This window comes from Octopus bimaculoides, chromosome 3 (assembly GCF_046866305.1).
Source record: "Octopus bimaculoides isolate indiv1 chromosome 3, ASM4686630v1, whole genome shotgun sequence".
Lineage (NCBI taxonomy): Eukaryota > Metazoa > Mollusca > Cephalopoda > Octopoda > Octopodidae > Octopus > Octopus bimaculoides.
Genome location: NC_142930.1, coordinates 86,030,093 through 86,042,592, shown reverse-complemented (window position 1 = coordinate 86,042,592; position 12,500 = coordinate 86,030,093). Strand labels below are relative to the sequence as shown.

At 31.9% G+C, this 12,500-nt stretch overlaps 1 long non-coding RNA gene across 6 annotated transcripts in view; it reads left to right on the top strand.

Moving 5' to 3' along the window:
* Positions 1 to 12,500, top strand: part of LOC106882789 (uncharacterized) — a 37,687-nt gene that overhangs the window by 15,288 nt on the left and 9,899 nt on the right. The window contains exons 4-8 of one of the 6 annotated variants that reach the window (XR_016241131.1): positions 972 to 1,115; positions 1,243 to 1,352; positions 2,875 to 4,447; positions 6,866 to 7,084; positions 8,219 to 8,452. This is a non-coding gene — a long non-coding RNA (uncharacterized LOC106882789). Of the gene's footprint in view, positions 1 to 971; positions 1,116 to 1,242; positions 1,353 to 2,874; positions 4,448 to 6,865; positions 7,085 to 8,218; positions 8,453 to 12,500 lie in introns of those variants that run through there. The other 5 variants (XR_016241134.1, XR_016241132.1, XR_016241130.1 and 2 more) reach the window with 5 other exon arrangements.

Genomic DNA, 12,500 nt, shown 5'->3' with positions numbered 1-12,500 from the left:
TTTTCCGACACTCTAACTGTTCTATCATCTCCTCGTAGCTCTTCATTTCTGATTTAGCAACAAGATCAGCACCTCTGTGCGTTTTTCAATCCCAAAAGAATGACAAAGTTGATTGACGTGATCTGAGCTCAAAACATAAAGAGCTGGAACAATTACTGTTTAGCAATTTTTCCGAAACTCTAACGGTTCTACCAGCATACTGTTTTATATAGTAAAGTAAATAAGATTGCATTACTAAGGAAGCATGATCGCTTTAACCATGGATATTTATTCAATGAATGAGATCCAACGATAGAGCCTGTATCAGGTCAATTGACCCGATACTACTATGTCTCCGCAAATTATATCCATATAATTATGCCGTCTTGAACAGGAAAGAACAATTCAATGCCCTAGACGGAAATATCAAAGAATGAATGCCTTTCATGAAAGTTCTGCCCAGTCAATAATGAACTAGAAATAAACAACAACGAATGGGTAAATGGATATATAATTTTCAAACGAATATCTGCTACAGTGTTATTGTTGGTTTTAATAATAATCAATCAGTGCCATCCTCCTGAAGACCATCATCTTCAATATCGTCATTATCATCGTCATCGCGTCATCGTCGTCGTCGTCGTCACCATCTTTGTCTTCTTCCTCTTTATCATCAACATTTTTTCTCTTTTCCTTCAAACATTATCAATCCGAACAACACTCTCAGCATTAGCACTAGCAACCATTACAGCAACAAGAATATGTACTGCAGTATCAAGTGTTTCGGACGAGAGATGTGCAGAAAGAATTACTTGAACGAGAAATAAATATTTTGTGTTCAATTTCGCCATTCAAATACTGTTTATGTTGCATGCACTTTCAAGCTTCGATTCTTTTTTAAGCATCAAACGTAGATGTAAAATTTCATGGATTAATCGTGAAGGTGTTAGGTTCATGACTGAACATAATGTCAAGTATTTTTAACTTTTTAGATTAATTGGAGGATTGAGCAAGGCACATGTTGTTCGAGTCAACTGAGCTGAAAATAAAAACCAGCCCAAAACTGATGAAGTCCCCTTTCCTTCCTGATGCCACACATGGGTTATTCCACTGGGTCAACGGTGGAGGAAACGAGAGTTTGTATCTACTCATAATTACATAGCTATCTTAAACAATTAAATGCATGGTAAATGTTACTAAATTGTGTTACTAAATGTTACTAAATTGTGTTACTAAATGTTACTAAATGTTACTAAATTTCAGGTGACGTTTATACTCAAATGGTGTAAATTTTGACAGCAGGGAGACAAAGGAAGATGGAACAATTTGACAGTTTATCAGGGCAGAATTCAAAGGAGAAAGCAAGGTAGAACGTGAGTTACGCTAGAGTGTAAATCAGGCTGCCTTGCAGTATTTAGTTGCGTAATAGCAGTATTAAGTTGTGTTATTAGCATTATGTCATTGAAGACGAACTAATTTGAATCGCAGGCACCACATTAATAAAGATACTATGTTATGTCTTCCCTAATTGAAGGGTTAAAAAAGATTTTTTTCTGAAAGAAATCGAAGAAATAAATTATAAGAGCAATAATTATGTTTATATGCAAAATAACTTGTATATGTATAAGCAATTATATGTATACGTTTCGTTGAGACAGTTTACATTTGTCATGCTGAATGTCTTCTTCCTAATCTCGCATAAAATTCTTTTTCTAACCCTTACGAGCTTCAACTTCTATTAAGGAAGACCTATAAGAAGGGAATTAATAGGGTTTCTTTATTTATGGATTGTATCTGTGTACATATATGTATGCAGGCATGTATGTACGCATATATATAAAGAGAGAGAGAGAGAAATATAAGGAGAGAATGTAGTCATATGTATGTACATTCTTGTACAAGATAATATTTCATAAATGATGCGCAGGCATCGTAATTGATACTGTACGCTATTTAATAAACTATATTTGAATAAGATTCTTCACTGCTTAGCCATCTGATAATTACTTTCACCAGCATAAAATGTATTAAAAAAATCATAAATTAATAGGGATATTTGTTAGATATTCGAGAGGTTGTTTGTCTTCTCACAACTAGTTGGGCATCTAAGACCAATCGAGAAAATATGGTGAGAATATCTTCAGTGCTAAATAGGGTATATTTTTGTGTGTGTGTGTATATAGAGAGAGAGATACATACATACATACATATATATATATATATATATATATATATATATATATATATATATATATATATATATATATATATATATATATATCAGAGATATTGGTATCCCTCTAGTTAACTCTCTCATATCATCTCTGGTCAAGGGATATCCCTAATATCCCAGAAACAGCTGTAAGACTACCTTTCTCTTTATTAATGTCCTTTAAATTCCACACACTCTTGGTTTTGTTATCTCATTTTATTGAACATGCACACACACACACACACACACACACAAATATATATATATATATATATATATATATATATATATATATATATATATGTATGTATGTATGCATGTATGTATGTATGTATGTATGTATGTATATATATATATATATATATATATATATATATATATATATATATATATATATATATACATATACATATACATATACATATACATATACATATACATATACATATACACACACATATACATAAATTGTGTGAGTATGTATTTTTATTCACGCGTCAATTTATTATTTTGTTCATCTTTATTTGTTTGAGAGAATGTTTAATATCTGTAGACTTTGACTTTATAAAGGAATATAGCTCTAAAAAACCTGACAATTATTAATATATCCTTTCTTCTAACCCAATAATTTAATATAATCCTATTCAAGGCATACCAATATTAATGTCTATACTGTCTTTCAGGTAAGACAAGGTGTCCAAAGGTTTAGGACATGAACGACATAAACATTATGTCCAGAACAGTAAATTTATTTAATGTATGTAAATCAGATAACTACATTAAAAGTCTTTCCCGAGTTCATCTTCAGAGATTCTAAGAGGAATTTTATTAGGAATTACAAAATTTTCTTCCTGCTCCTTTTTGTAGATTCTAGTCTTCAATGTATGCAAATATTATGGTGAGATGTCAGAAAATTGTGGAGCTCCTCTATGATATACTTTTGCACTCTTCTCACTTTTATAGCCTTTCATAACTGTAAGAGCCGTAACAGTGGTATAGTTAATATTTAATATACCGGATGCAGCATTTATACCTACCCATTATTCGTTTTATAATAAAGTAAAAACTTTTTGGTTTGGAAAAATGAAAGTTTGCAGGTTGATTATTATGTTTATTGACAATATTTTACATCTATTTAAGGGGACGAGCTAGCAAAACGGTTAGCATTCCAGGCAAGATGCTTAGCGGCATTTCGTCCGTCCTTACATTCTGAGTTCAAATTCTACTGAGGTCAACTTTGCCTTTCATACTTTCGGGGTCGATAAAATAAGTACCAGTTGAGAACTAGGGTCGATGTAATCATCTTACCCCTACCCCCTTCCCTGAAGTTGCCGTCCTTGTACCAAAATTTGAAACCAATATTTTACATATATTTAAAATAGCTATCCTTTGCTTTCACTATAACCTTTTCTCAAATAAATAAATAATGGGTACAAGTATATAATACACCTGGTAGTAGAAATTGGTTCATAGTGGCTAAACAGATCAGAACATGAATGAAATGTCGCGTTAAAGATGATGATCGTCTATTTCTAAATAAACAGAATACTAAATGGCTCGAACTTAGTAACTTAAGATTCGGAATGATTAAACATACCTACAGAGCCACTTTCTTGTTTCTATATTCTTAATGAACATCTTGAAGTACTTATTTTCCTCCAATGACATAGGCAATGACTTTCCTTCATACTTGCAAAGAGAATTTAGAAAATAATAATAATAATAATCTACACCTTGATAAATTCTATAGAATCCCGCTTACATATTTCAGTTTTTCTTGGATAGACAGAAACATATAAGTTTTCTTGGTTTGCACCAATTTCATTTAAAATTAATTGAATTGTAATTTAAACTGTATTCCATTTCGTTAAGAAGAAACATATTTTCCGAACAGAAGACTTGAATTAAGGAAAGATTGTTTTGTTTCAATTTTATTTTCTCTCTCTTTACCTTCTATTTTTTTTTTCTGACTACGGGATAATTTGAATATAATTTGATTATTCCCACTGTTCATAAATAAAATGGCTTACTGTTTTTATGTTTATTTTTCTTTCCTTTTCTTAACATTGGTCTAAAGTCAAAGCAATTAAATTTACTATATCCCATTTTTCTTTTGACAAACTGAAAAACATGCTTCACATGTACGGAATTCTGAAATTACCAGTTATTCATTGGGAAACTGCCTATATCAATAGCTGGCTAAACATATCCATATATTCTGAATAAAGGTGTTGGATAAATTCTTCTACTTCCATAGTAAGTTATATATTCGACGACAATAGCTTTTGTAGAGAACATTTTGGAAGATGTAATACTCTATAAGTTTGGTTTTTAAAGAAATCTGGAAGTTTTAAGAATGTGAATGCACACTATACGTAAATCACACTGACATAAACGCGCAAACACATACATATATATATATATATATATATATATATATATATATATATATATATATATATATATATATATGTATGTATGTGTGTGTGTGTGTGTGTATGTGCGTGTGTGTTCGTTTGTGTGCATGTGTATGCATGTAAGCGTATGTGTACACATATACATATATCTATTCCTAAACACATTCAAACGTATATATATATATATATATATATATATATATATATATGAATATATAGTATTAGGGAAAAGAACCAAGGTTTATGAACATATCGATGAAAAGTCACTGTCACATATACCACTGTCGCATAAACCCTAATACTATATTTATATATATTTTATACTGTGAAACTTAATTTAATTTTAATTTTTAATAAATTGATTTTAATTGAGTTTTTACCTGTTATTTTGGCTTTTAACCCTATTATTATTATTATTATTATTATTATTATTATTATATATATATATATATATATATATAAGCAGTCGTACCTGTAGTTATGTGTAAAACGTTTGATTCCAAAACATGATTCCCTTCGACAAGGGTCGTCTACTATAGCCTCGGGCCGTCCGTGAGTGGATTTTGGAGACGGAAACTGAAAGAATCACATTGTATATGCATGTGTGTGTGTGTGTGTTTGTGTATCTTTGTGTGTATATTTGTCTCTCACCAACCTTCCGTGAATTAGCAATTCGGTAAACGGAGGCCGATAAAATAAATCGATAGACAGATGGGTAGGTAGATAGATAGATAGATAGATAGATAGATAGATAGATAGATAATAGACAGGCAGACACATACACATACATATATACGTATACATATACAGCCTATACAGACGCATACATATATTCATACACGCACGCATACACACACACACACACACACACACACACACACACACACTTGTATACACATCTATGTCTATAAGGATATAATTTTGTAAATATACATTTCCATGTATGCGTATGTTAGTGTTTGGATTTGTGCGCACGAAGATATTTTTGCTGATGTATTGCTGTATAGTGGATCACATACGCACACACATATACATGCCTACTTGCATATATACAATCCCTCACATACATACAAACATACATACATAAATACATATATGTATGCATATCCACCAAATTATTGCAATGAGCGCTGGTCTTGCTACAAATCTCAAAAATGACAGAGTTAATATATTCGCTAATAGAATAAAGCTCGAGGCATATTTGGCAACAGAGGATTGACATTTTTACCTGGAGTTCACCCGATGAACATGCAGGTCGAATTGAATCAATTTTATCAAACAACCACTGTTTTCCGTTTGTTTGAGAGTTAGGAATTTTAATTCAGTTTTGTTATTTTCATTCGTTGTTATTTGTTTTTAATCTTAGTTTTTTTCTGTTGAAAAATTTTAGATATTTTCATAATCTAATATGTAGAAAAGAGAGCAATGGTGATAAAGCAAATGTCTTTAAACTATGTTTAACTAGAATTGGGATTCATTTAAATGTGGATTGATAATAATTTTCCATTGCTTTAATGATTTCAGTTCAGACTTATAAACCAATAAGATAATGATTGGAGAGCTAGAGATTGAAAATCTTTATGGTGATTTAGTTACCTATAACGCATACAATCTACAATCAAAGCACATTTATCACTTTAAATACGGTAAGGAAACATTGGATAATTTAATCGTGGATAGAAAAAAGACTGAAAAGTCATAGATGGAACCTCTTTGATGATAGGACTTCGAAATCAGGGTTGAACTTCATTTCATATATACTAAACCAGTAACTAGAATTTCTCATTAAATGGCGTCGTTGAGTTGAAAATAATGAACCTGTAAAGAATCGATAGGTGTTGATATGCAATGACCTTCTGAGAAGTACTAATGTGCAATGACCTTCTCAGAAGTATTAATGTGCAACGACCTTCTGTCGTTCTAAATAGGGTGTATTACGTGTGCATTGCCATTAATTCGCTTTTCTATCAGATCTATTTCTGCTTTTGCACTTTTGTCCAGAAGTAAAATGCTTGAACTTGTGAATTTTGGCATCACAAATTTGTATATATTAGTTATCCACAATAATAAACTTTAACGACATACATTCGTTTATTTATATAAATTTATATAAATTTATATAAATTTGCTTATAGATTTCTTTCAAATGAAATATTCCATAACGCTCCTTCCAGAATATTCATATTTTGAAGGTTGGGTGGGGTCAATAAAAAAGAAAACAATTTCACGGATTCTTTGGCTTTTTATTTAATTCCAGCTATTGTAGAAATAAATAAGAATCAAATTTTACCTTGGATGCGATGTACCACTATCAAGAAATTTCTCCGGAAGCCACGTATCTCTTTTTAACGTGGATGAATTGAGACATTTTCCTGCCAAAAGAGACAGATAATCAACAGAAATAATCAAATGCCCGCAATGAATTTTGAACCCATATGTTACAGTTTAATTTCCCATTTTCAAAGTACCCAACCAGGTAAGGCAATAGTAAAGAGACTAATCTAGAGAGTATTAGGGCAGACAGTGAATCTTGATAGTAATTTTCAGTATATTATCAAAACAGGAATTAAAAGAATTACAAAAATCAGCCTATATCCAAAACAGGAAGTAAGGAATGTACAACAAAGAAAAGCAAAGCTCGTTCTTGTTTACATGTGACACGTTAATCAAAACGTACGTTTCTCTTCTCCCAAGTTCCTTTTTCACTTTTCTCGCTGTCGAATGACTACTGTAAGAAATGTCCACCATTCTCATTATTTCTTTCTTACAGTGTAAAACTAATTGCTATATTCTGTGTATTCTTGTGCTCGCTTTTCGATTCTTCTGTTCTTGGTACAATTCTTTCGCTGTATGTAATTTGTTTACAAGATGTCAGTCTATGCAAAAATTTCTAGTGTATATTATCGTTAAATGTATCTCTTCAATTCTAAATATATTAATTATGCTGTTGTTTTTGTGTTGTTGTACTCAGATTTGTTATGAGACCTATGTGCTATGTTTGAAAATCACTTGATCTCTCGATCGGTGTTTTCCAAACAACTATGACAAGTAACGGTTGAATATTGTCATTGATGTAACAACCAGCGTGTGTGTGTGTATGTGTGTGAGTGAGTGTGTGTGTGTGTATGTGTATGTATGTGTGTGTTCATGTGTATATATGTCAGTGTATGTTTTTGTGCGCATATGTGTGTGAAAAAGGAGAGAGCAAAAGTTACAAAGACAGGAAAAGTAAGATGAGAAAGCATGAAAAGAAAGAAAAGATTGAGAGAAAAAAAAGAAGAGGACTGTGAATAAAGAAAAGAAGTGCGTTATGTTAAGTCACACAGATATAACATACCAGAGAAAGATTACACTGAAAACAACCATTCACATGCAATCATCAGCTGAAAAAACAAAATGCAGAAAATTTATAAAGAAATAAACTATCTTATTTTATTTCTTTCACTTGGACAACATAACACCTTATTGGTTAGAACTGTTGTTAATGTGATTGTTGTTCTCAATGTTCTTTATTAACTCCATATTAGTACAGATTGAGCAGACTTCTAATCGAATTCACCTAAGTGCGATCACACAATGTAATTTTCAGGCATATTGATTTGTGATTTAGGCAAAAGGTCAAGAGTTTTAAGGGGAAGCGACCGTTGATACCATTGACGCCTATATTTGACTAGTATTTTATTCTACCCAACGTCGACGAATGAAAGATAAAGTTAATCTCAGCGGGATTTGACCTCAAAACATAAAGAATCAGAACATATACTGCAAAGAATATATCACGACACTGTCAGCTCGTCGCTCTTAAGTTAAAGCAAGTATCAAAGTTTGATAGCTCAATGTGTCTTTCTTTTCAGTTCAATGTGTCTTTCTTTTCAGTTCAATGTGTCTTTCTTTTCAGTTCAATGTGTCTTTCTTTTCAGTTCAATGTGTCTTTCTTTTCAGTTCAATGTGTCTTTCTTTTCAGTTCAATGTGTCTTTCTTTTCAGTTCAATGTGTCTTTCTTTTCAGTTCAATGTGTCTTTCTTTTCAGTTCAATGTGTCTTTCTTTTCAGTTCAATGTGTCTTTCTTTTCAGTTCAATGTGTCTTTCTTTTCAGTTCAATGTGTCTTTCTTTTCAGTTCAATGTGTCTTACTTTTCAGTTCAATGTGTCTTTCTTTTCAACTCAGTGTGTCCTTCTTTTCCTGTAGTAGGCTTTAATTTTAGGGAGATTCGGCTGTAGTTTTTTATAAGCCGATTGAATATAACAAAACGACCCACTCGTCAGCTCATTGATTAGGATGATGTTTACATTTGGATACAGCTGGAAACACGTACACATACGCCCACGGTCTCACAGATACACACACACACACACACACACACACATATATATATATATATATATATATATATATATATATATATATATATATATAATTTTTCCAGTAAATTTTGTAATCGTTACCAATATAGCATAAGATTTCACCCCAAAGGATCATTGATTAGATTCCTTAAGAATACCTTGGATATATATATATATATATATATATACATATATATCAATCTGCACACACGGTTATGTGAGCCATCTTAATGGCTACTGTGTATTCTCAAGACGGGCTAGCACTTGCAACAACACCTCAAAACCACGGTTAGTTACAGTAGTAAAACAAGAGCATATTGGATGTTGTCCTGAACTCACGCTGTGAAAAAATGAGATAGTCATGAATGGAACGCTTTTTGGTTACAATTTTCAATTGGAACTGGCTATGAGTAAATATGAACAGGCAACAAGGTAGCCTTTAGACGGTGGTTTCACCTGTTATGGAATATCAGACATTCTCCCTCATTTAATCTTCATCAATACAAAACATTGTCAATTATATATATTCGTGTGTGTGTGTTTATATACATAGTTATATGTGTTTATATGAGTGTGTGTGTGAGTATGTATATGTATGTATATGTATATATATATATATATATATATATATATATATATATATATATATACATATATATATATATATATATATATATATATATATGTATGCATGTATGCATATATGTATGTATGTGTATGTATGTATATGTGTATATGTATATATGTATGTATGTATGCATACATATATATATATGTACGTACATCTGTGTGTGGGGATTTACAAAAATGCATAATCTAATTTTCTCCTCTCTCTCTCTCTTTCTCTCTCTCTCTATCTGTATATATATGAATATGTATATAAATGCATATATAAATACATATGTATATACATACATATCTACATATAATATATATATATATACACACATATATACATACCTATGTACCTATCTACATTCTTTGCATACATACATATGTACATGTATATATATATCTGTGTGTGTGCATGTGTGTGTATGCGTGTGTATGCGTGTGTATGTGTGTGTGTATGAATTTACTATGATGCATAGAGATCATAATGTTTAACATGTTCAACACACAGTACTAACACCTTAGTTTTTGTTTGCAAACTGAGCTAAGCTGTCACCGTTCTGATTGGACCGAACAATGAACCAGCATCACATTAGTTTGACTAGAGAAATGTTTCTTTGATCTGTTGTATATTTACATTATATGTCTATGTCATTGCAAATATCTCTTCTGAATTTTTCATTTCAAGACAATAGGAGAGTGTGATGCTGTATTTCTTACGTAGATGTTTACAAACTGTCTAAAGTGTCTGCCTAAACAAGAAAGGATTAGGCTGAGAATAAACAAAGTGTTTGTGGATACAATGGAAGTGTGTTCATGAGTTGTAATATAAGCTTTCTGTTGATTTACTTTTAAACATTTAAAAAAATATTTTGTGGGAATTTTTGTACATTCCTGTACTATTTGTAAATATATCAGATCGTAATTCAAATAGAATTTTCTTTTATTATATTAAATCCTAATCAACTTGATTTTATTACAATGTTTATCATTGAGCTTTACTACTCGATCTACCGCTGTTGTTTTTGTTGTTGTTGTTGTTGTTGTTGTTGTTGTTGTTGTTGTTGTTGTTGTTGTTGTTGTTGTTGTTGTTGTTGTTGTTGTTGTTGTTGTTGTTGATGATGATGATGATGATTGATGATTGATGCTACAGATGTCATTGTGATCGTCAACGTTTAGTTCCCGGTCTCTTGTGTTCAAGCAGTAATATGTGTGTGCATGTGTGTGCATGCATGTGTGAGTATGTGTGCATGAGCATATGCATGTTTGCATATGTGTCCATGCCTAATTTGTATTTGCGTTTGTTCTCCTTTAGCTTGAAAGCCTGTTTTGATTTAATGTTCCCCTAACCTAGCGGTCCAGCAAAAATGGCTAGTAGAATAAGCACCAGACAAGTGCTGTGGGCGGTTTGCTCGACTCTCCAATGCAAGGTAGAGAGCCAGCGTGGTCGCAGTCTGTTAACTGAAACAAGTAAAAGAATAAAAGATTGTCTTCTTACTTTCAAGTATAATATATATATATGGTTCAGGGTTCAGTCCCACTGCGTGACACCTTGGGCAAGTGTCTTCGACTATAGCCTCGGGCCGACCAAAGCCTTGTGAGTGGATTTGGTAGACGGAAACTGAAAGAAGCCCATCGTATATAAGTATATGTATATGTATATATATATGTGTGTGTGTGTCTGTGTTTGTCCCCCCAACATCGCTTGACAACCGATGTTGGTGTGTTTACGTCCCCATAACTTAGCGGTTCGGCCAAGAGACCGATAGAATAAGTATTAGGCTTACAAAGAATAAGTCCTGAGGTCGATTTGCTCGACTAAAGGCGGTGCTTCCGCATGGCCGCAGTCAAATGACTGAAACAAGTAAAAGAGTAAAAGAGACTAAATTAACCAATGTATTCTTCCTTTCTTAAGATGATTTGGTGGGATATTTTAGGGAATTCGGCTGTCAGTTCTAACTAACCGAAAGATTATGTCGATGTTCCTTCATTATTTGTCTTTTTCTTTGGTTCCTTGTTGTTGCATTAAGATAAGAGAGCATTTATAAAATTACCTATGTTTTCATTCTCAGATCACTAGCTCAAACTTTCCTTAGATTGTAATTTGAGATTTATGATGAGGATTATAGGGCATTGTAGTTATAAAAAATGTTTTCTGTTCTTACTAGGAGTTGTATTTTCTAATATCCCAGGAGTTGATCCATGAAAATATAATAAAAGTCAGAAGTTTAGCCAGTTTGCTTGGAATAGATAAACAGAGTTAATGATTAAATTGTCGCATGACGATGATTGGTGGGAAATCTGAAGTGGCATAATGGTTCGACATTTCATATAGTTCTGGAGAAGAAAGTGTTTGTCAAAGTGTTTTCTTAGGAAAATTTCATTTGAAAATGAGATTGTAATATCTTTAATACAGGAGAATAAATAAAACGAAATTTGACATGTTTCAATAAGCAGTATTATCAGAACACTTTGTTTACAACAGGTAATTACATAAGGTGATATATTACACATATTAGGCACAATGATTCATTACTATTAATTTTATCGTATACTGCTTTACTTTTATCATAGCTTCATATAAAAGAATGACAGGGAGAAAGCAAAATACAGAGAGAGTGGGAAAGAGAGAGAGAGAGAAAGAATTGAAGTGAAGAGTGGGAGAGAATAAGAATGAAAGTAAAGAACTGCTTAAATAAATACAGTATATACAAAGTTATTAAATCCAAGCATAAAACTAATTATTGCCAATATTAAAGAAAAAAATAAACAGAAGAGTAACCTGAAAAATTGGCAACAGAATATTCCAGAACATTCCAAGAACATTATCATTGCCAACAAACCAAAACAGCAGCAACAACTTTAAACAAAAATAAATATTATATGGATTGCAAGGGCTACGTTAGAATTAAATGAAGGAAGATAAATTAATGTAAA